The sequence below is a fragment of the Eupeodes corollae genome, chromosome 1, assembly GCF_945859685.1.
Source record: "Eupeodes corollae chromosome 1, idEupCoro1.1, whole genome shotgun sequence".
Lineage (NCBI taxonomy): Eukaryota > Metazoa > Arthropoda > Insecta > Diptera > Syrphidae > Eupeodes > Eupeodes corollae.
In genome coordinates, this window is record NC_079147.1 from 192,949,302 (window position 1) to 192,973,385 (window position 24,084).

General features: G+C 34.7%; 1 protein-coding gene across 1 annotated transcript in view; it reads right to left on the reverse strand.

Annotated features, from left to right (window-relative positions):
• LOC129943480 (neuronal acetylcholine receptor subunit alpha-7) overlaps positions 1-24,084 on the reverse strand; it is a 387,414-nt gene that overhangs the window by 136,638 nt on the left and 226,692 nt on the right. The window lies entirely within an intron of this gene.

Genomic DNA, 24,084 nt, shown 5'->3' on the forward strand with positions numbered 1-24,084 from the left:
TATTAAAGCCATGACTTGAAGTCAAATCAGAGGCATCCTTGCACACTGTCGCCAAATGTTTTGACCCATCATCAGTAATGGTTTATGTATGGGAAGTGCTGTGCTATGCTTTGCATGATGCTATAGGGATGAATTAATCTAATTTAATAAGCAATTTGGGAGTTACCATTCACTGACTGTGGGAATTCAAGATTATCCGGTAACTGACATTCCGGTACTCCCACCGGAAAATCTAAAAACCCAAGATTCCCATTCTGCAATCCCAAACCTACAAAACTTACCTATCTTTCGTTTGAGTTTTATTTTGTGTTGGTTTATTTCTATTTTGTTTCTGTGTCCTGTCGGAAATGATAAATATTCAACTTTAGCATTGAATGAAGGAGGAGGATTCTAAATCTATGGTGGAGTCGAAAAGACGACACTTATTTTCTGTTTGGGTGGAGCCAAGAGAATTAAAGAAAGATTTTAAGGGACATTTAACTGATTGTAAATGTTGTATAAGAACAACAAAATGGATATCAAAAAAGAGGCACAATAATATCTTTCTATTATATATAAACCTACATTTTTATATACATAGATTTATAAAACAATAGATATTAAAACACAAAAAATAAAACAAGAAATGAGATGGAAAAATTGAGACTTTTTAAGTCTTATGAAAATAATAAGAGCAGACAAAAAACGTATAGATAGGAGTATACCAACAATTTGTGGTCAAATTTATGGAATAGTCACACACAATTTCTCGAGAGTGCTTTTGAGATAATTAATCAATTTTCTTTTAGTTTTTTTTTCTTTCCTTTTAAAGACAACTAAATTAGACATAAAAAGCAGATGAATAATATAAAGCAAAAAGGGCGTTTTTCCAAGAGGGATTGAAATTAAACACAAGGAAATGTTGTTTTTTTTTAGCATCCCTGGCTTTATGTGACAGATAATTGTATGATATTAATTTTTGAATTATTGCCAAGCCAAACTTCAAAACGAAGCAAGAGCTGCCAAATTCCTTGAATCGTTTTGGCTGGAGAGCAGATTTTTTGAAGTCTTCTCAATTTTCAGAAATATTTCGAATCTATCCACCTTTCAATGGAATTTGATACTTAATGACATGACAAACGCTTGACATATTTCGAATTCAACAAAGCATTTGGTTCTAAATGTCATGCTCTTTTTGATTCTCATTTCTGAGAAGGGTTATTAATTATCAATGGAATTGTTTAGCTTATTGCTTGTCAATCGACAAATCGTATTGAAATACATTTTTGTGAATTTGAAAATGATAAGTTAATTAAGTAATTTAGTATTGGTGTAATTTAAAGGACCTCACTTTACGAAATGAGACTACCAAGAAAACAAAATAGACTAGGAATCTTGGATCGAAAATTACTTTGAGAGTTTGATAGATGAAACATAAAATTCGAATAACTTTTGCCTCCGACTGAGGTTTTACTTGAAGAGAAAAGTCTTGGTTTCGTGTAGAATACATTTCAGGGAATCAGGATCTATGTAAAACAAGACAATACTACCTTAAAAGCTGTCAAAATGTCAGGAATGGATTTCATACAAAATCCGAACGACTATTTAAGATAGCTTTTCCCATGACAAGAATTTCTGTTTGAGTATTTGTCAATTCCTCGTTAGAGGCAGTATCCGGCAGGGATTGAACCCAAGACCTCTACCATGGCACTTCAACGCACTCGTAAAGACCAAGCTAAACATGGTCTTGTTTGAAATGAAGAAAACATTGCCTTTGTTTTGGTACCGTAGTGGCCATTATCCAAGAAGAACCGGCAGTCTTGGTTCGTTGCTTATTCAACTGAATTTGGGAATTCTAGCTTCAACAAAGAAAATACGAAAAATTCGAAAATGGAGTGCCGTAAATACTGGCCATTTTCTAGGAAGAGGTCCGTTTTAAAAATGTAGTATTTATTTTAATTCAAACTGTTTTATCTGTTCCTTCTTTTAAGGCATTTACTTTTTAACTAAAGATATTTTGAATGCTATGATGAGTTTAAATACAAGTAACATGTTTATTTTGTTCGATAAAATCATTATATTATATTTTTGTATTTGGCGAAAATTTCATTGACACATTTCAATGTGTCTTATGTTTAGGACAGAACATTATTGGAAGAATTTGAAAAGCAGATGGGAGTTAGACAAGATGAGATAACTTATCTTTTCGTTTTGTATATAAATGATACTGTCGAGGAGGTTCAAGGGGTATTGAATTCAGAGGTTTACTAATACTGTGCCTAATTTTCGCCTATGGCCCTGCTGTTATCAACTTCAAAATTAAGTACGTAAGTACATACTTTGAAAACGAAGTTAGCCGATTCAATCCAGAAAATAACAATAACACTAATCCGATGGCCAACAATAAGAAATGGCAACTAAATCCATTTTGAAGCAAGTTTCAAAATTTCTTCTTACTTTAAATTTAATTTTTTTTTACCTCAATCGGGAAGCTCTAGACTTACTCAACCCATCATCGTTTGAAACTGTAGTAACAAATGACAAGATGGAAAAGCGCTTTAAATTAAAAGGAAATCAATTTGAACCGGATGAATAAAAAAAATATCCACGGATTTGGCTGTGAAAGAAGGCAACAAAATCTGGAGACGTTATTTCAACTTCGTAAGATAACCATGGACTTTTTGTGATTAGAAATCAAAGATATGTAATTGACCAACATGTGGTTCCAAGAGGATGGTGTCACTTGCCGTCGTTGAAATGATGGACTTTTGGAGAATTTGTCAATTCCTTGCAAGAGGCAGTACCCGTGAAAAAACTTTAGATGGCATAGGCAGGGATCGAACCCAAGACCTCTGGCATGACAGTTCAACGCACTAACCATCATGCTACGGAAACTACTGCACACAAACATAACATAGTTACCTAAAAAAATGAAGCCAACATTAAAGCCTCAACTATTGAATTCCTAAACATTCCTAGACCATTCCTAAAGAGCAAGTATTACGGTTAAATTGTTTGAGGGGAGTAATGCAAATGGCTATTTCACAAATAGTGAAACAAGGAACCTTTTGTTTATGTTTAAGTGACATAAACGAGTTGATAATGTGAATACTGCCCAAGAGGCTTTAATAAGTAGTGCCAGCCCAGAGATGAGAGTTATATTCAAGTTTCGGTTGTATATAGGTTTTGTAGATTGTGGCCAGATCAGACGAGGAGAAAAAGTTTTTGCATCTTCTCAGAAAACCTAGACATCTTGTGGCATTTTTGGCGATGATGTCGAGATTTTAAGTTTCGATGATGCATGGATAGTGGCAAAGAGGGTATATCTCGCTTTAACGATACAAGACAGCATTGGGTTTTCGAAGTATTAAATTCCACGCAGTTTTTTATTCCCCATGGTACAATCCTGTGTAGGTCAGAATTTAATGAGCTTATCATATTTTGTCGTTTCAGTTCCACATGCGAAGAGGATGGTTATGAGTCTGGAAACGAATATGAAAAGCTAAGAGTGCTATCGTCAGTGAAACAATATATTGGATTAGAAGTAGTAGAAAAGAGATCATTTATAAAAATGAGGAAAAGGGTCGGAGACAAAACGGAGCCGTGGTGCACACCAGCATTTATATAATGGGTTTCAGACTTGTGTCCGTCCAAAACAACTTGTATTGATGGGTTCGAAAGAACATTTCTAATTCAAGGAAGAAGAGATTCATTAATATCAAAAGCACGCGTTTTTAATAAAAGAGCAAGATGCCAGACTTTATTAAATGCCTTTGAAATATCAAGTGCAATAATCTTACTTTCTCCAAAACGATGTAAAGATTTGCTCAACTGTTCAGTGAGATGGACTATGAGATCACCAGTGGACCTATTGCTACGAAAGCCGTATTGCCGGTCATTAAAAAGCTTCCGTTTCTCAAGATATTTCTTAAGCTGATAACTAATCAGTGTTTCCATGACCTTGGAAAGAAGCAACGTTAGTGCTTTTGGCCGATAATTTGTGGGAGGAGAAGATTCGCACTTTTTTGGGATTGGCTGAACAAATGCAGTTTTCCCAACTACTCGAAACGAGCCCAGAAGAATAGGATAGATGGAAAAGCTTACGCAATTGTTTTGCTATCGTAGACGAACACCTCTTCAAAATAATAGCAGGTATACCATCTGGGCCAGCGGATTTATGAATGTTGAGATCTTTAAGAACTCTAGTTCGAGTACGAAAAAAGATTGGTCCCATAGAATCATTTCCTCGTTCAAGAACTGGGGGAGCCATTATACTATCTGGTAAGATGGAATTTTCGGCGAAATGCCTTGCAAATAAGTTGGCTTCATTAATAGAGCTTACTAAAGGAGTGTCGTGGAAAACAAGCGTAGAAATCGAGGAAGAGGAAGAATTCCTCATGTTTTTTACGAATGACCAAAAATTCTTACTGCCTTTGGGACATTGCAGTATTTTTTGCCGTAATTTTTGGTCCTGTAAAAATTTAGTCTTTCGAATATAGGCGTTGCAGGCCTTGAATTGGCTTTAAAACAACGGAGCTCACCTCTCTCCCTCTGATAACATCTTTGCAGCTCGAATCGAACCATGATTTAACCTTCGGTTAAATTGGAGTCTGCATTGGAGTCTACGTGTCGTTACCGAGGAAGCATAGCGATCAGTTAAAGATCCTCAAGAAATTATTAAGATCGTCCAAGTGTGCTTTCTCTAGAGGCGTCAATACACTGATTAAGATCAGAAGTGACAAACAAGTCAAGTTTTCTGCTTGGCCGTTAACGTCTGATATACGAGTAGGCTCATTGACAAACTGGCTCACGTGGCACAAAGAATTGTGAACATTGAAATCGCCAGTAATAACGATTTCAGCGTGAGGAAAGAGGGAGAACATTTTTTGTATGGAGTCAGACAGAGCATCAAATTCCTGAGAGGTCGAAACTTTGTGCAGGTTTTGGACTCCGATAAAGAAAGCAATAGTGAATGATGTACTTATATGCATATATGCAACGTGACCATTGTCTGAGAAGAATAATGGCACCAATAATGGCAATACCAATGAATACAAAATTCAGCAGGATCAAATTTTTTAACTTCTTGGGTTTATCGTGACGATGACTTAGATTGAAGATAAAGCAGGTCATAAGCTCTAATTTAATAATCGATAGCTTTCTTAATTTATTCTAAAGTGCAAACATTGGCACTTCTTTCTTTCAAGAGTCATTAAAAATCATCAAAAATCTTTCTCTATGCATTCAAAATTTTTCAAAAATTGTTTCGTGTGCTAACCAATATATCAGTGCATAATTTTTGAGAGTGTAACTGCTTAAGTCCTTAAAAGAAAAGTATGCAAACTTTTATTTGCTAGTTTTCCAATTCACAGTACTCCACCATCTACCCCCACCCTAATCCTGAAACATTCATATGAAAACACAAATGTTCTAAACGATTAAACTTGGAAAAAATCTGTCGAAATTTGCCATTTTTATGATGACAGTCATTAATTTATATTTCAGCAATTTGGCATTTCCTTATCCATACATTATTACTCGTATAAATTAGAAGAACAATCTGTGAAATTTAAAAAGAACAAGAAGAGAAGAAGCAGCTGCAACAGTGTAGAAAAAGAAAATGAAGAAGAAGAAGAACGGCGAAAAAAAGGATATTAATAGCTAAATTGAAATATGCCCATTAATATATGTTAAAAGTTTGGCATTAAAATCTCATTTGCAATATGCCTTATCAATATACACACATACACATAAGTAAACGAACCTATACATGTCATACATATGTATAAGTATGAAGCTAATAATCTCCGCTTCTTCAATGTTCTTCACCTCCTCATATTTTTCGGTCCCACTACTGATGCACCTAAAACATTTAGTAGCTATATTGAGAAAGGAAGAAGTTTCATATATGATGAGGCTTGACGATATACGCGAGCAAGGACTCTAAGGACTCTAAAGCAACGACACAGTTTGGCAACGAGCGACGCGGTGATATATAAAATGACACAGCAACAAATCTGTGATAAGTATTAAAATGAAATGAAAGAAAAAAAAGAAGAGGAATTTTATGGCGCAAAAGTCCTTTATCTCTCGACTTGATGTTAAGAAGAATTTACATGGAAAAATGCGAGCAGAGCAGAGCAGCGCAGCGGTCTTATAGACAGACACACATATGCCACATCGCATAAAGCCCTATATCTCCATCATCTGCAAGCCCTTTCATCATCATTCTTTTACCCTCTCACTGTCACAAGGATATACCTACCGCGAGGACGAAGATAAGTTTTTATATATGTAGGTATATGGTAGATATGGTGAAATGTGATGTGATAGCTATAAATTCACGATTAAAAATGCATTAAGATACATTTTTACGAGCCACTACTGTGCGAGAGGGTGTACCTTTTATAATTCGGAAACAAGCTCGTAAATAGTTACGATAACGCGAATGCCACCGTTCCCGCCATGCCACGCCGCCACCGCGCTTCACCACTCCGACCAACGCAGCCACCACCGCGGTATTCGTATTTTCTCATGGTGATGACAGTTAGGGTCCTTGGCATCTCAGCTCAACTCAGCTCCTTCGCATCTCCGTCATCACTGATGTTAAAAAGGATACCTGCTTGTATAATCACAGTGAAACTCAACCGCCATGTCATCACACATAAAGAGTAGTTGAGCTGTGATTTTACCTCTCCTCCTCCTCCTCGAACTCCTTTACTCACTCGTTTCGTTACATAGTTTAGATTCAGAGCGTTCAAAGTTTAAAGGCGAGGAATATATAAACCGAGCCCTTTTTACCATCAGGAAGATGAACAAGAAGCAGAAAAAAAAGAACCATTATCGTCATCATCATTGACATTTTAGTGTAATAAATGACAGTCGATAGGGAACTTTTTAGGATTTTTTAACGTCAACGTTTTAGTTTAGAGAGAGGTCGAAAATGGTGAGGAAAAAAAAAAACAAGATCTCTTCGATTTTATGCTCGCTTAAAAGTTGAACATCAGTACCAGGTTATGGTTTCCTCATCCTCAACTTCGCCCTTGTCGTGTCGTCGTCGGTCGCAGTCAAGCGAAATAAAATTCGATCATAAAAAATAATTAAAATGCAATTAAAAATAAATCTAAATTTTTGTCGTCGTCCTTTTTTTTGATTTTTAATGTTTTAATATTTTTTTGTATTAAAATTCTTCGAAAGGAAGATGACGTTTTTTTAGTTTTTTTTCGTCACACTTTTGACAAGTTAAAAGTTTAGAGTTGGGATATGGACTCAGTTAAGAGAGTTCCTTTCTACCTAAATATTGTTGAAGGATAATTAGGATATGGGAAGGTACTTAAAAAAAATGTTTTACGGTTTGATGAGCATTGAGGGTAGTACTTAGGTACGATAAGGAATGGAATACATTTCGAGCTAATCGACTGAGAATTTTTTTCTCAAAACTTTGATTCAGATAATAAGAGTCTTGATTTTTTTTGTCACCGTTTTTGGTAGTAGGAAAAGTGGTAAAATAGTTATGACGATGAATATAATTTAAGTTGGTATTTCAAACCTCTTAAAAACTTTCTTCTTTAATGTGAATAGTTATTCTCATATACATAAAGCTTTATACTTAGAAATAACGAACCACATTGAAGCTGATGGACTTTTCGGGAGGCCAAGGTACCACAATATGTATTAAGGAGTCTGTATGACATTTATAAATACGAGACAAGGTTTGGTTATTTCTAAGCAAAGGAACATCGTAAGGCTAAAAATGCTGATAGTTCGGAAATATAATTTTTCATAACCTTTTTGCCTCCACACCTTACACAGGCTACATAGCTGCCATACGTGGTAACTTAATACCCCATGAAGAAAAATCCAATTAAAAAAGTTTTGTGGATATTTTAAGACTTTTAGCTGATTTTATCATCCCAGTTGGAGAATACTTCAACATTTCCGTAATGCATATTTTTGGCATACTATGCAGCGAAATCACTTCTCAAACTTTCCTGCCACCATCATATCTCATTTGTTCTATTTATTTTAAAGGTTTAATACCTCTGATTCTAAAGGTTTTATGCCTGGGGTAACGAATCACCCCGTGTAGTCGCTAAGGGTTAATAATACATCAGCGATGATTTATGTACTTTCAAGCAAACCAGAAAATCGTATTGGGTGTTTTTTTTAGATGTGTGGTTTTCAAAGAAAAAAAAAAACGGATTTTCTTTAATGGTACGGCCAAGAATTTAGCTTTTTAATATGAAGATGATTTCAGGTAAGTGAACTCCTATTTTTCGACCACTTTTAGCATCTACTGGGGACGTAAGTTAACATTAACGCATTTAATATTTTCTTCCAGGGAGTCAATTGTCTCGACTTTACGAGTATCTAGGTAGACAAGTGAATTCTCATTACCAAGCAAAAATAATTGTCCAGAGGTGTTTAATCGCACGTTCTTGAAGGCTACGCCATACAGTCTCTCACTAAAAATTCCCTTCAATGAATTGATTATTTCGATATAGTGCGAGCCCAACCAATTTTTTGGCAATAAATTTGAACGATTTGCAAATGTTGTTGTTTAGAAGTAAGTTTGTTTATTTTGAAATTTCAATCCAATCTGAATATAAATCAAGTGACAGCTGTCAAAAAGACCAGCTCCAGAAAGGGTATTGCCAGATTAAGAACAAGACGTCTAAAAAAAACACTCGTTATAAGAAGTTTTATGGCAGATGTCCAGGTTACTGTCTCTTGCGAGAAATTGACGGCTTATAGGAAGTATAACGTAAGACAAATCCACGATCTCGTATTAGCAGACCTCGGATTGAAGGTACTCGAGATAGTTAAGACAGTAGACATCTTTGGGTCATATCCTACATGAAATTTTGGGCCAGATGGGAAACCGTAAGACCAACCCAGAGCCGTATTTGATGCTGTATAAGTGCATTTCGAAGGACTTTCTCCGTTGTTTAGTGACCATCGTCGTCAAACAACATGGATCCACTGGTACACCACAAGAAACGGTCAAAAAAATGGACTTAATGCGGCGAAAGTGCTTCAAAGAAGACGAAGACTGCCATATCGGCCGGAAAGATGATGGCCACTGCTTTTTGACTTTCACAAGGTGAAAGTTAAATCGACTACAAAATAATCAAAGGTCTCTACGATGGCAAATTATTGGCCGCATTTGGCAAAGAAAAAGTACACTTTACAATGACAACGTACAAGCTAATACCTTCGCCCTCACCATGGCTGAATTGGGCTATGAACCGATGCTCCATCCACATCCGTATACATCCGTATTTTCCAGAATTTGCCTAGTGCGCATTCTTTTTGTTTCCCGACTTTAAAAGGTCACTAGCCAGGAAAAAATTTAAGTCGAATGAGGAGTTAGGCCTACTGGGAAAAGTCGATTAAGTTACAAATGTTCGATATTTTTTTTAGGCTAGTTATTTATCGGACCGCCCTCGTATGTCACTAAGATGAAATTTTCAGTATCCAATCTCTATGGTACTTTACAAAAATGCATGCCCAATCAATAGATTTTCAATTTGAGCGCTACAAGACCTCGTGCTTATCTTTTTTTTTGTAAAGTGAACGTCTGATACTAACCATCACTAAATTGTGAGCTTTAAATCTCAGTGTGAATTCAGGCCAATAAAATCCATAAACAAATGGGACCAGGTATTTCAAATTATCACCCACACTTCATAGTTTTCCAATCCGTATATGACAGAATCATAAGGGAAGAACTATTATCTTAAAACAGGTTTTAATTCTTTTTCAAAAACCTTGTATTTTGGTTTCATTTCCAAGCCTAAGATAAATGTTATTATATATTTATATTGGGTGGCGCAACAGTCCGTTGAGAACTAGGGCCTAATGACTTACAAAACTCAATCATTTCTGTGTGCGAGTACTGTTGTCAGGGATGGAGGGGACCTACAGTTTTAAGCCGAATCCGAACGGCTAATTTTGAAAAGCACTTTTCATTACAAGAATCACTCCTGGAGAACAGGCAGTACCCTTGAAAAAAAGTTAGGTGGCACAGGCAGGGATTAAACCCAAGGCCCCTTGGGGTCTAACCATCACGGTAGGGGTACTACAATTATTATATTATATTATGTCATATTTCACACGATAGGGCTTTTAAACAAAGATAAAGTCCTTTTGACATCTTCTACATAACTTGTATTATTCAATTTTAAAATCGACCCGCCTTTAATAGAATATCCTATATATGTAAGTGTACTTCATTCACACATCCAGTTGTTCACCACTGTATGTTTCGGAAACACCATTGAAACCTTTCACTTTTTAGTTTAAAAGAAGTCTTGAATAAAACTGGAATGCTAAAACAAATTATACCTTACTTCAATTATTCTCTTTTTACAATAATGCACTTGGGCGTATACGCACTTTTTTTATATATTATTTATCCTAAATTTTTGCATCTGTGAACATATTATTTTGATTTAATGAATATGTCCAAGTTTTTTCTTCAATACATTTGAGAGCTTATTTAAAAACTGACACAAAACTCAAGCTTTTGTTAGAATTAAGATTTAATTAACTAATAAGTTGGACAAAATAATCTTGAATGAGATTTCCCAAATATTGGAAAAATTGCAACAAGGCAATTGGAACTTTTCACACTACTATTTTTTGTTAGCTCAAATTTGGTCAATCAAATGAATGTGGTAGTAGAACGTCTTTGATCATAAACATATTTTCTAAAAATCTCTTATACTTCGAGACGATTTTCAAATAAAGGAAAAACTAAACCCAGTTCCTTAAACGAGTACAAGAATAAAGAAAGATAAGCAAATAAGATATTCAAGTGTTTCAAGTAAAAAAAAAAGAAAAAAAAAAACAGCTATCACTGTCAAAACAATATGTTATCTAGAGAAAACAATCATATCAGCCTTGTATTTACCATACTCCTTCGTACCTAGAAGATACATACTCTTCGTCTTAACTTAGGCAAATAAACATAACAACCAATGAACGTTATAAATCTTAGCTATTATTCGATGTATTGTTATAGAAATAGGAGAAGAAAAGCAAAACAACAACAACTTCACTTAATACTAACTGCAAACCCTCCTCAAACAAACGAACTAACATCAGGTTCAGGCACATTTATTTTTATGCCCAAAACCACAATCCAATTGAAACTTATTTCCTCGCCTTCTATTAACCTACCTCCCACTCTTTGCTTCACTCTGTTTCTATCTTGGTGATCCTTTATGTATATAAAAAGCCTCATTCAATCTGTTAAAAGTTCGTATATAGAGAGTTAGAGTAATATATAATCACAAATCCGGATCTATATGCCATGTTATAACCCACCATTGATGATGACTAGAATATGACGACCAAGACCACGACTACGACGACTGACGAGTGACTCTAACGCTGACGCTGACTCTGACGCCATGAACAAAACAAATGTGACTACGAGTATGAGAATAGTCGCAGTCGAACTTTTCTACGGTCTCGTCGTAAAATCTATAACAATGAAGTAATCCTTCCAGATATTCACTATGTTGCTATATGTATGGTAGTTTTTGTTGTCTTCTATTTTATACAAACATACATCTTCATAGCCTTTAAGAAAGAAATGGAGGCATCCTTATGTCTGTGTGTCGGATGGATGTCCTCAAGGATTTTGAGTCACATAAAGGGTGGTTAGATTTTGAATGTGAACCTAAACCTCAAGTTTTTTGCTGCATTTCATTTGAAATTTCTCAATTTCATACTTACTCAGTTTAAACCATGCAATAGAGTAATTCGTTAAAGTTGTTAAGACTTATTATGAAAATAGGCTTTCAAATCCCATCACTTCGTGATTTTTCGATCATTTTAAATATGAAAATGTGAAGTCCAAAAAAGCTTCTGGAGCTGAGGCAATGACTTGGTAAGGAGCTTCATCTGCAAAATATGGTCGGAAGAAAGCATACCCGATGAGTGAAGTCTCTGCATAGTTTGCCCAATACAGAAGAAAGGAAACCCTTTAAATAACGCCAACTACAGAGGCATCATTCTCCTGAATATTGTCTATAAGATGCTTTCTGCCATATTCTGTGAACGTCTGAAGCCTCTCGTCAAAAAACTGATAGGTACCTATCAAACCCGGAAAGTTCACCATTGAATAAATATTCCCATTACGGCAGACCTTAGAAAAAGCCCAGAGGAACTTCAAATCGAAACCCACCATCTCACAGAGCTCTACAGAGTAATGTTTGGTTTTGGCATCCCTGTCAAACTTATTAGTTTGTGCTGAATGAAGATGGAGAATGCCACTGCTCTGTCATGGTCAGAAAAGATCTCACCGATGCATTTTGTGTCAAGAAAGGTTTTAGACAAGCCTGTCATGCTACTTCTTCAACATCGTTCTGGAAAGAATTGTGCAAAACTCAACCGTCGACACTAGAAGCACAATCTTCCAAAGGTCCATCCAATTACTCGGATACGCAGATAGGAAGATCAAAGCTTGATGTCAGTGGAGCGTTTTTGAGCATTGCGATGTAAGCGAAGAAGTAGGGTTTAGTGGTCTGTGCTGTCAGCAAAAAAGGACATTGAACGACAACGTCTTAGACAAAATGTCACCATGGATAGCTATAACTTCGAGGAAGTTTAGGACTTCGTCTACCTAGGCACCGCTATAAACACAGACAACGACACCAACGTTGAAATCAAATGAAGAACAACTCTTGAAAATCGCTGATTCTTTGGACTTAGAAGGCAATTGGGTAGTAAAGTCCTCTCTCTAGCATTTAAGATCACCATCTATAAGACACTCATAATTCCAGTTCTCATTTATGGCGCTGAGGCCTGAACCCTACTTAATAAAGATGAGAAAAATTCTTCTTCATAGAAGGAGAGTGGAGGGGAAGATACAACGACGAACTGTAAGGGCTGTACAGCGACACCGACCTGGTTCAAAGAATAAAAATTCAGATCAACGCTCCAGTCCGGTAGGTCTTCAAATTCAATCTTGAGGAACGGCGCGGCGCAGTCAAGAAAGACTGCGACTCAGGCGGTGTACAAAGGTGGAAGAAGACCTTAACCAACATGGCTTGCGAGACAGGTAGCTAGGGACCGAACTGCCCAAGACTGTAGCGCCACTTTAAGTTAGTAAGTGTGTAAATGTTCTTAGATTCGAAAAAATCGTACAAAAATTTAAGCAAACCGGGTCTGTAGGAGATGTAAGAACTGCAGTTCATGCTGGTACAGAGCGTATTGCTGTTCGCGATAGTGTGGTTGATGAGCCATCTGCCCAAACTCTTCGTCGTTAAAAACTATTGCACCTCTCACGTCATCGTTTATGAACATTATGCATTAAGACTTTCATTTGCACGCTTACAAGCGTCGCGGTCGTCAATTGTTAGAATGCAAGAAATGGTAACAGTGGCTATTCAAATTTCAAAACAACAATCTTCAGTAATGAGTCACGTTTTCAACTCAATGGATTCGTTAATAAGGCTGATGATAGTCTAAGAGTGATTGTCAAAAAACCCATGCAGCTACAAAGAGTGAAAGTTTGGTGTGGTTCATGGGCTGGGGATGGCTAGCGGCATTATCAGGCTGTTTTTTATAATTACGACTTTTTCATGGCCCGACTTGGAAGATATCGATTGAAGGATATGTGGTTTTAACAGGTTTTCTGACTTTGGGGTTATTTGAAAGAAAAGTTTTACGTCTATATGTAAGCAACAATTCAAGACATGGCATAGAACTTCAATTATGACTCAGCATTGGACCATTGGATTTAGGTGTTCCGCTGATGTCAGGGCGTCTATTTGGTCGATATTTTACCTACCAAAAGGTTTTCATTGATAGAAGATTGGAAAGTAAGAATTATCAACTCACAAATCATTAGCACAAAATATTTTGAGCCCGGTAACCCATTTTAACAGAATATCAAAAGAATTAGATTAACTATGCTCCAGTTACTTCAACTGTACGATTTCGTAATTCTAAATGGCGGTAGGAGATATTTTTGGAAACTTCACCTTCATCCGAGGTCAAGGAAAACTTGCTATTAACTTTTGTGCTGTTCATCAAGATTGAATTAAATGGGTCAATAAATTTGAAGTTCAATGTAAAACTTTTTAGGATCATATACCTATAGTCGTGGAACTATCAAGTGTACCTTCTAATCAAGAGAAGGACCTTAAAATGCTTCTGCGACTTCGGATTTGCAAAACCCAAGAAACAACTTATTATCAACGAATTTAAGACAATGTTTTTTTAACAAATAAGGTGGTACATGAATCAGCAGAAGAACTCTCTAACAGTTAACAGAATACTTAAGGAGCTTAACATCATCAAATAAGATTTTAAGCCCCAACACTTGCGTGAACAGAAATGATTTGTTAAAAAATGTTTGAGAACTCGGAAAAAATATTTAGCCTTCTTGCTCGCTTCAAATAATCAACAAATAACGATTTGGTACCTTGAAGCAAACGCATTTCAAGTATCAAGGATTATGCTCAAGTTGAAGAACAAGGACTGAGGGTATGCAAAGTGACAATCTATTGGATTGGTGAATCCCGTTGAGAGAAATTGCATATTGGCTTAAACAACTTAAACAATTTGAAAGAACAGTTTTATCGGATCATACAAAGAAATGAGGACTCTACTCTAGATGCATTTATTTCAAGAGCTCTTGAGTCTGACAGCAGAGTTTTTAACCTTAACTACAGCTATAATGACATATCTATGATCTTCAAAATAAGATGCAAGCTCCTTGACTTAAATCTTGGCTTAAATGGAAGCTTCAATCAATTTTTCACGCTCTGCAACCTGAAACCGAAGGAAGATTGTTTTCATGTCATTAGAGTAATTCCAATATTATAGCCGCAACAGCTAATTTTTTCCAGAAAAATTTCATTAACAATATGCAAAAGACTATCCAAATTCTTAACGAGTGCTACTGGAAAATTTTAAGCAATTAATTTTTTGAAAGAAGTAAACAAGTATAGAATGTTTTTAATGACATAATTCATTTAATTTTTGTAATAATTATAATATATAGCAAAAGCTTTGAAATTCATACAATTGTACATCTTTGTTAATTAATGACAGCAAATAAATGAATTTTTACTAACTTACTTTATATAAGAAAATGACACTAATTTTCTAAATAATTTTTGTTTTATTCAAAATCAACATCGGCCCATAAAATTCAACCACCCTTTTTGGGCTACAGAAATAAACTGATATAAATTGGGACGTTTTTATTTGTGATTGAATCTTAAGCATGAATTTTTTTTGTATATACAGTGCTGTTCGAAAAATGTTGTTCACACATTTTGCTACCCTTTTCGAGATCAGTTCTTGGAATTTAGGAACTCTACGGGTTGTTTTTGCACTAGGTACCAACATGTCATTCAAACACTGTATAAAAGTTGATGTTATCAATGCATTTGGCTCGTAATAGTAGTACAATACCAACCAAAGTGATTTTGTTTAAAAAATTGGGAAAAATCAGTTCGAAATATAAAGCCAATATTTTGTGGTTGTGAAGGCTCAATTTGACAACACGTGAAATTTCTAACAGACTGATTAGAGACTGACATGGAATTTGAAAAAATATCGTGAGAGTAGCAGGAAAAAAGGCTCAGGGAGGCCAAAAAAAGATGACCCCGATGGCATCGGTTCAGATGGACCTTTAAAATGATCTGTGTCGAACTACAGGTAAGGTAATTTCGTCAATCTCAGTGAGAAAAGGCTTATGAAAATTGGACTCAGAGCCAATACAAAAGCCGGATTTTCGAAAAAGGATCAAAGAAAAACGATCACTCTGGGCTCAGGAGCACCTACATTGGATTTAAGACATGTGGAACAATGTCATCTTTTCGGACGAATCAAAATTCAAGCTTCATGTTGGAGATGAGAGGATCCTTGCGCGTAGAGAATCGAAAGAAAGACTAAGCCTCCCAAAACTGAAAGTGTGATGGATGGTGTACGGATACTTCTCTGGAGTTGAAAAAGTTAGAAATAGCTTTATAGAATACCTTTGAGTCCTGGATTACATATTGGAACCCAAGGTTCTAGAGCTTTTTGAGAACACTTGCACTCCACAACAATTGGTTTGTGATGCACATACCTAGGAGTAGGACTGATAGTTGTTCAATCTCCTCGATGCAAGTAGCACCTATGGATAGTGGCATTGGGGGATGGTTACGCTTTTGTGACAGTAGACAGCGTTGAGTTTTCGAAGCATTAAATTCTACACGGTTTTTGAATCCCAATTGAACAATGCTGTCAAGATCGGAATTTAATGAGCTTATCATACGCTGCCATTGGTAGTCCATATCCGAAGAACAAGGATGAGAAGCTAAAAACGAATATGAAAAGCTGAGGGTACTGTCATCAGCGAAAAAATGTAGTGGGTTAGAAGTTTCAGACAAAAGATCATTTATGAACATAAGGCAGAGCGTCGGAGCAATAATTTTATTTATCTTACTAATAATCACCAGTGGACCAACGAAAGCCATACTGCCGGTCATTAAGAAGCTTTCGTTCTTCAAGATATTTCTTAAGCTGAAAATTGCTCATCGTTTCCATGACCTTGGAAAGAAGGGATTTAAGTGCGATTGGACGATAGTGAGAGGGGAGGAGGATTTGTCTTTTTTAGGGACATGCTGGGTGTAGTTTTCCATCCACTCGGGAAGAGACCTGTAGAATAGGACAGATGGAAAAGCTTACGCAGCGGTTTTGCCATCGTTGAAGAACACCTCTTCAGAACAATAGTGGGGATACTATCCGGGTCAGCGGATTCTTGAAAGTCAAGATCTTTTAGTACTGTATCAACTGCACGAGTGCGAAAGATGATTTGTCCCATGGAATAGTATACGCTTTCAAGTACAGGAGGAGTCATGTCACTCATTGGCAGCATCGAATTAATAGCTAACTGTGCAAAAGGAGTGTCTTTGTCAATCCAAAAAGAATTAAGTTTGTACCTACATATATATGCTCCGCTGGAATCCACGTCACTATCAAGGAAGCATAGTAGCCAGTTAAAGTTCCTGTCGAAGTTGTTGATACCGTTTCAGTTGGCTTTCTCATGTTGCCATAAGTTTCTCGTAGGGTTTTCTCTTTAACTGGGGTTTTTTGGCATAAGAAATAAGCAGATGTGACAAAATTGTCTAATGTGCCTAGAGGTCATAGTACACTATTAGGATCAGAGGTAAGAAACAATTCTAGAGTGTTGGCGGACTGATCTGCAACGTCCGGAATCCAAGTTGGCTTGTCAACTGACTGAGCCAGGTGATTTAACTCAGCAAAAATCTCGACAAACCTTCCTTCGGATGTTGTCTGACCAGAATAGATCAGCCACGAAGAATTGTGTACATGAAAATTGCCCGTAACAATAATTTCACTGTGCGGAAAATGGGATACAATTCTCTGGGTAGTCGGACAGCTCATAGAATTCGTTAGAAGTCGAATTGCTATCCAGATAAATAAAACAAGTTGAATGATGCGTCTTTGGACGGTGAATTTAAACAACATATAATTAGCATTTGTGTTGGTGCACTGGCCATATTGTGGTAGAAGTTGAGAGGCAATAACAGTTGAGTTTAAACTCCGATTGGTCAGTGGTTTCACTAAGCTTAGTTTCGTCTAGTGCCAAAACGGCTGGCCTGTTCAAAACAGTATAAACGTATGCAGTATGATCATTTTTCTTAAACAAACGAAGGTTGCTTACCGGCCAATATTTTGATCCTTTTTTTTTATTTCTAAGGTTAAAAAGTACTTCGAAGAATATAATATCGATGTACTTAGTTGGCCTTCCATCAGCCCTGATTTTAATCCAATTGAGAATATTTGGTCCATAATGAAACTCTAGGTTGCAAAGAAGCGCCCAGAGTCAGTTGATGATTTAAAAAAAAAACTATTTAATACGATCTGAAACACGATACTTACATCTACATGGAAAAACCTATCTCATTCAATGTCTCGCCGATGTGCAGCTTTAATAAAAGCAAGAGAAGGTCTAATAAAGCACTTATTAGATATAAAATGTTTCTTAGGAGCAATAACAAAAAAAAAAAACAAAAACTGCAATAATAAAGTATTTTTCTTTAAGTCTTAAAAACCCAAAAACTAATTTTTCGGTAGAATCACTTTTTATCTCCAGTGACCATTTCAGAAAAGACTCCAAATTCTTATTGTATCATAAAACTTCATAAGAAAATATGTAGTTATTTCAACACAATTGACAAAATTCGAAAGAAAATCGAAAAAAAAGTTTGGCCCACATTTTTCGAACGGCAGTGTGTATCTTTCTTTTGTTTTTAAGGACTTTTCTTTCTCTATTTAGGAAAAAGAAAACTACTTTAATCAAAGTTAAACATAAAAAATCTCATTCTTCATTTTTCTTTTGACACTTTCTGTCACACGCGTTTCATTTCTTTTACCACACGAAATTGATCATTTTCTTCTTTTTCTTAAGATGAGTATCTTATTGTATGATTTTTCTTATATTTTGATTTATATTTATTTTTATCTTTAATAATTTTATTTTTGTCCGCAAATATAAATTTACCCATATTTATTGTGTTTTTTTATATATTTAATTTTTGTATCCTATTTTTTTCTGGTTTTGATTTTAGTTAGATTTGGTTCAGTATTTTTTCGCATTTATTTTTATTTTTATTTGATATAAGAAAATTAAATAATAAATAAAAAGAAAATATAAATTAGTTTTCACATGCAAAGATATTTATTTATCGCGATAAATATGACATGTACCCAGCATAAAATTGGCGACACATATAATTTTTTTGTTTTTTTAATTTATTTTTTATATATAAATATTTAATATGAATTAATGGTGCAGGCAACAATTTTGTGAACAATTGTTTTTTTTTATTCAGCTTTATTCTTTTGTTTATTAATTTTTACAGTGGGAGCACAAGTATGACAAGAAAAATACAATCATTTTATTCCATCTTACTAAAACACAATTTTTAACAAAAACAAAAATATATATAAATTAATTAAATATACGAGAAGAGCATCAGTGTGTTATTTTGTATATTATTAATTAAAATTAATAAATAAAGAAACAGACAAACATATAAATATTTATATATGTATAGAGCAAAAGCTAAATTTTAAAATTTTGTTTGAATATTTGTTTTTATTTAGTACGTTGATTTAATAAGAAATAACGAAAGAAAAGAATAAATGAAAAATAGAATGTGACAATAAATAGGAATTTTTAGTAAATTAAACTAGAAATTCAAATATCCTTATAAACAGGATAACTTAATTGAAAGGAAGTTATAAAGAAAAACATCCTTAAGGCCAATTGGTTATAATAATTCAAAGTGAATCTTAAGGCAATTAAAAGCCTGAAACTATTTCTCAAAATTGGAAAATTATGCTTGAGTGAATTTATTTTATAAAAATTTAAATAAATAGAAATCCTTTGATCAATTAAGGAATTTATCATTGAATCCAACAACAATGGAGATGGAGTTTATTTAAAATATTAAATCTTAATAGATTCACTAATTGAGCTATGTCAATAGGAAAATATCATAAGTTCGAAATATGTTCGAAGTAATGTTGTGAACATTTTACTTTAATTGATTACAATTTTACATTTTTAAGCTGATGATTTAGTTAGATTTAAAACAACAGTTCTGTCGAAATGCGGAACTCTTCAAGTATTAGAAGTGATGACCTAACAAGATGCATAAACCAAGTTTTAGGAGAAGGAAAATATTCCCAATGACTGGTCAATTTTTAATTTTGGCATCCCTTTCAAAGTTCTCAGTTTGTAAAGAACGACGATGGGAAATGCAGATTTCACCGATGCTATCGATATCAAAAAAGGTTTAAGACAAGCCGATGCACTTTAATAAAAGTTGTTCACCATCGTTCTGGAAAAAATCAAACTTCTCAGTTTGTAAAGAATGACGATGGAAAATGCAGATTTCACCGATGCTATCGATATCAAAAAAGGTTTAAGACAAGCCGATGCACTTTAATAAAAGTTGTTCACCATCGTTCTGGAAAAAATTGGGCAAAACTCTATCGTGAACGCTAGAGGCACAATTCAATTTTGAAGCATTCAAGGACTTTGGGTCATATGCAAAAAGATGAGTTGAAGCTCTTTACTCACTTTTCTGAGAACTTTCTTGGAGTGGTATGCAAACAAAATTCAGAGAACGAGATCTTTCTCAAGCTGTGCGTTCGAACTCAAAATGCTGAGATCGGTGAAACAGGTGTGCAATTATTGACAGATGAGTTTTTGGGCCAAACCTTGGAAACACGCAGTGGTGTTTTGACTCATTTGCGTTATGTAGCAGATCCTGCATTTCAAAGCGGTGTTGGTGAAGACATTGGTGTCAATCAATCAACGATTCCTAGGGTGGTAAGTCGCAGCAAAAATTACAAGCCGTGCAACTGATTGGATCATATTCCTACACACTTCTGAAGAAATAGAAGAAGTGCAAAGGTTATGGAGCATAAAGTATGAGATTCTTTTCGCCATTGGTGCTCTGGATTGTACACATGTGCGTATAAGGAGACCAACTGCAAAGCATAGTACTCAATACACGTACAGGCTACGAAAACGCGGATAAAAAATTTACAAGCATTAAAGATTGCTGACCAGGATCAGTCCACGACTTCCGTATTTTGAAAAATAGTTTCTCATTTAATCATATGAATAATAATTCTTTAGCAATATTACTGGGCGATGAAGGGTTTGGAATAACGCCGTGCTAGGTAAGGTAGCAACGATGCCGAACGTAAATATATAAATAAATACTGTTCTAACAAAGGAAAGAGTGATAATAGAAAGATGTTTCGGACAAATAAAACAACGTTTTCCGATTTTGCAATATAAAGTTCGAGTAAAGCAAGATGCAATTCTTTCCTTAATCAGTTCTTTTTTTGTCCTAACTTTGACAAAGAATTTAAATGAACACGATTTTATGAAGCCAATTTATCGCTTTATGGAAATTAACGATTCGAATTCTAACGACCTCAGCTCGTATTCGAAGTGCCGGACAACAAAGTAGAGCAGAAATTTCTCATTTATTGATGTATCAGTAAATTTGACCTAACCTACCTACTACATTAAGATTTGTATGTTCTATGATTTTAAGCTTAGCATCTTTTTTTCCTGCCTTTAAAACTGGTTACAGCAACTTCTCCAGTAAAACTCTATTTAGTTTCAGTTCTTTTACCAGAAATCCACTAATATGGTCACTTTCCTTTTCGCTGTCAGAAGACATATTTCCTTCTTGATTCGACAGACTACACAGAAACTACTGTTTTGACTAGTGGAAGTGCATACAAAGAGCTTTGAGATCGTTCTCATTTCACTGATTTAGAACTGTAGAGAGTGAACTCGTTTTTTTGCATATGAAACTGAGTCCGAGTCTGCTCGATTGATTTTACATGCGAGTTCAAGCTAGTCATCTCTGACTCTGAGAACTTTCTCATCTTTTAGCATATGATCCTTTGTCTAGGCCTAGGCAACACTATAAATTAAGAGAACGACACCAGTGTTGAAATCAAACGGATAATTACTATTGCATAACGGTTCTCATTTATGGCGTTGAGACTTGGGACAAGGTAAGATTTAGCGTAAAACTGGATTCAGCTAAGAACCAAGCTGGCTGGAGGCTCATGTTGATTGAGGCCCAGATTCGTTCCGGACTGTAGCGCTACATTAGGTAAGTAAGTTATTTAATGTTTTTTCGAGCATATTCACCTGAATAGCTTTTAAGTTTTTTGGGGATATTGGACATTTATTTATTTTCAAAACTAACTAACTTTGGGTATTCACGAATAAAATACTTGGGCTAAGAAATTTTAAAGAGAGTCTTAAGAGTTGTTAGTATTTGATGTCTCATATTTCAAAAGCTGGTGAAGAATAATGGCCTTCCGTGATTGTGATTAAAAATGTGAGGTAGTTCTTCATTGACTTCTGAAGGTTTGTTCCAACAGTTATGAATTTTGGTAACTTTTAAAATGTTGATAAATAATCATTTAAGAAATAGGTACAGCTTTTTGAAGACTACAACAATGAACATTTTTGTCAAAATTTTTGTACTAAGAAGCATTTTTGAAAGCGTGTGAACTTCAACTAAGGTTTAAACAACGATAGACACCGAAACTTTTGACAATGTTTCCATACATAAAACAATGGAGTTTTTACTATTGATCTAACAGTTTCATGCTTGAGAACCTATTTTCGGAATTATGTTCAGTTGAATGAATGTTTTATAAATTTTGGTTAGATCAGTTGGAAAATTACACTTTTTCAAATTCAAATCCAGAAAATGTGATAGAAGTTCGGACAGTTTTTATAAATGTTCTCAAATGATGGCAGAAAAGGAACATTCCTTTTTTTTGTTGAGTTTGTTAAAATATTGTCAGCTTAGCAGTTGAATAAATTAGCATTGAATTAGCATGAAATATAAACGGACACCGTATCTGAATAGAACTTTGAGAAACATAAGCATCCAAGCACTTATTTTTCAAAGTACGGAAAATGTAACGTATTGAATTTTCAGAGGTTTATAGAAGTTGGGCTGAAAAGTTTGTACACTGACACATAGATGGCACTACATTTTTGTACGATCTACCTTACAATCTAAATCACAATAACGTTGAGCCCTGGATCTTCTCGAAATTAAAGGGGGAACAAACTAGAATATATCTAAGCCTAGAAAAGTTTTTAATAACTCTTACAAAATCAAGCTCAGCACATGTTTGAGAAGTAAACATTGATAATTAGAATACAGCTCAAATTGTGGTAATCAAAATTTAAATTAAGCTCTTAATTTAAAAGATTTTAGGGTGACTATGACAGAAAGTTTGGTAAACTTGTGATTTAACCATTAAACTTTTACATCAGCCAAATTAGTTTAATTTTAAATTCAAGAAAAAGATAAAACAAACTTTAGTATAAAAAAAGAAGAAACTTATGACGAACATACAAACACCAATACCCTTATTCTCACTGACCTTGAAGAGCTATAATCTCAACACTAACCAAAGCTCCCTAAATTTAATGGACACAATAAATTTATGTCAATGTTATGCATTATCAGAAAGTTTATATGAAATGGTTTTTGCTTAAAAAAAAATAGATAAGAGCTTATTAATTCAAATTAAACAAAAAATACCACAATCTGAGTCCGAATATTTGCATACACACGCGAAAAACGTCATACAATAAATAATCAGCAATCATGTAGCCGAAATTTTTTGATAAGTAGGGAAAAATTCTAAAACTGTAACGAATATTTCGAACATAGATCCGTCATCGGAATAGACTTAAAAAACTTTATTCAACTCCAAAAGATTTAAATATTTGAGAAGATATTTGGTGCTCTAGGTTTTAAATAGTTTTACAGCTCTTAACAGTTCACTTGTCAATATTTTATAGAATATCAAAATATAAGACAATAGTTCAGAAATTTGAATAGTAAAAACATGGATAAAGGTTGTATATTTTAACAGTTGTTGAAGTTCTTAGATTTTCCGCAAGAGCAGCGATTTTATACTTCTTCAACTTCTAAACCTCAACAACCTAACATGCAGACATACATGATACTAATTTGTAAATGTTTGGATTTCGGAAGCAGTTTTGAGTTTCCATTTATTAAAATAAAAAATCACAATTGAACACAGAAAAATAACGTTGCTAATAATTGAATGGCGATCGTGAACTAGCCATTCTTTTTTGACTTTAATGGATGAGAAAAACTGATTGCAATTTGAAACTTAAATGATTATCTTGAATATGGGTGTCTAAGCCTTAATAAGAGGCAATTTTTAGAAAAATGTCAATCATAATCTCAATAGTATATAATTTGCGGGAAATAAAACAACACAAACTTCAAAATTGATAAGATCTGTTTGATTTATCAGTCGAAAAAGAAATCTTGTTCTCTGGTGAGTTTTTATATACTACGTTGCAGTTTTCAAACTCACAACTTTCAATTAAGAATTTTACGTCAACATTTTCTAAAAATTGAACATACGTCAAAATAAAAAAAAAATTGGAGAAATATTGGCATTTCATGGTGGTTGAAGGCTACAACCTTATCGAGTCAGAAATAGGGGTTTTAATCAAATGAC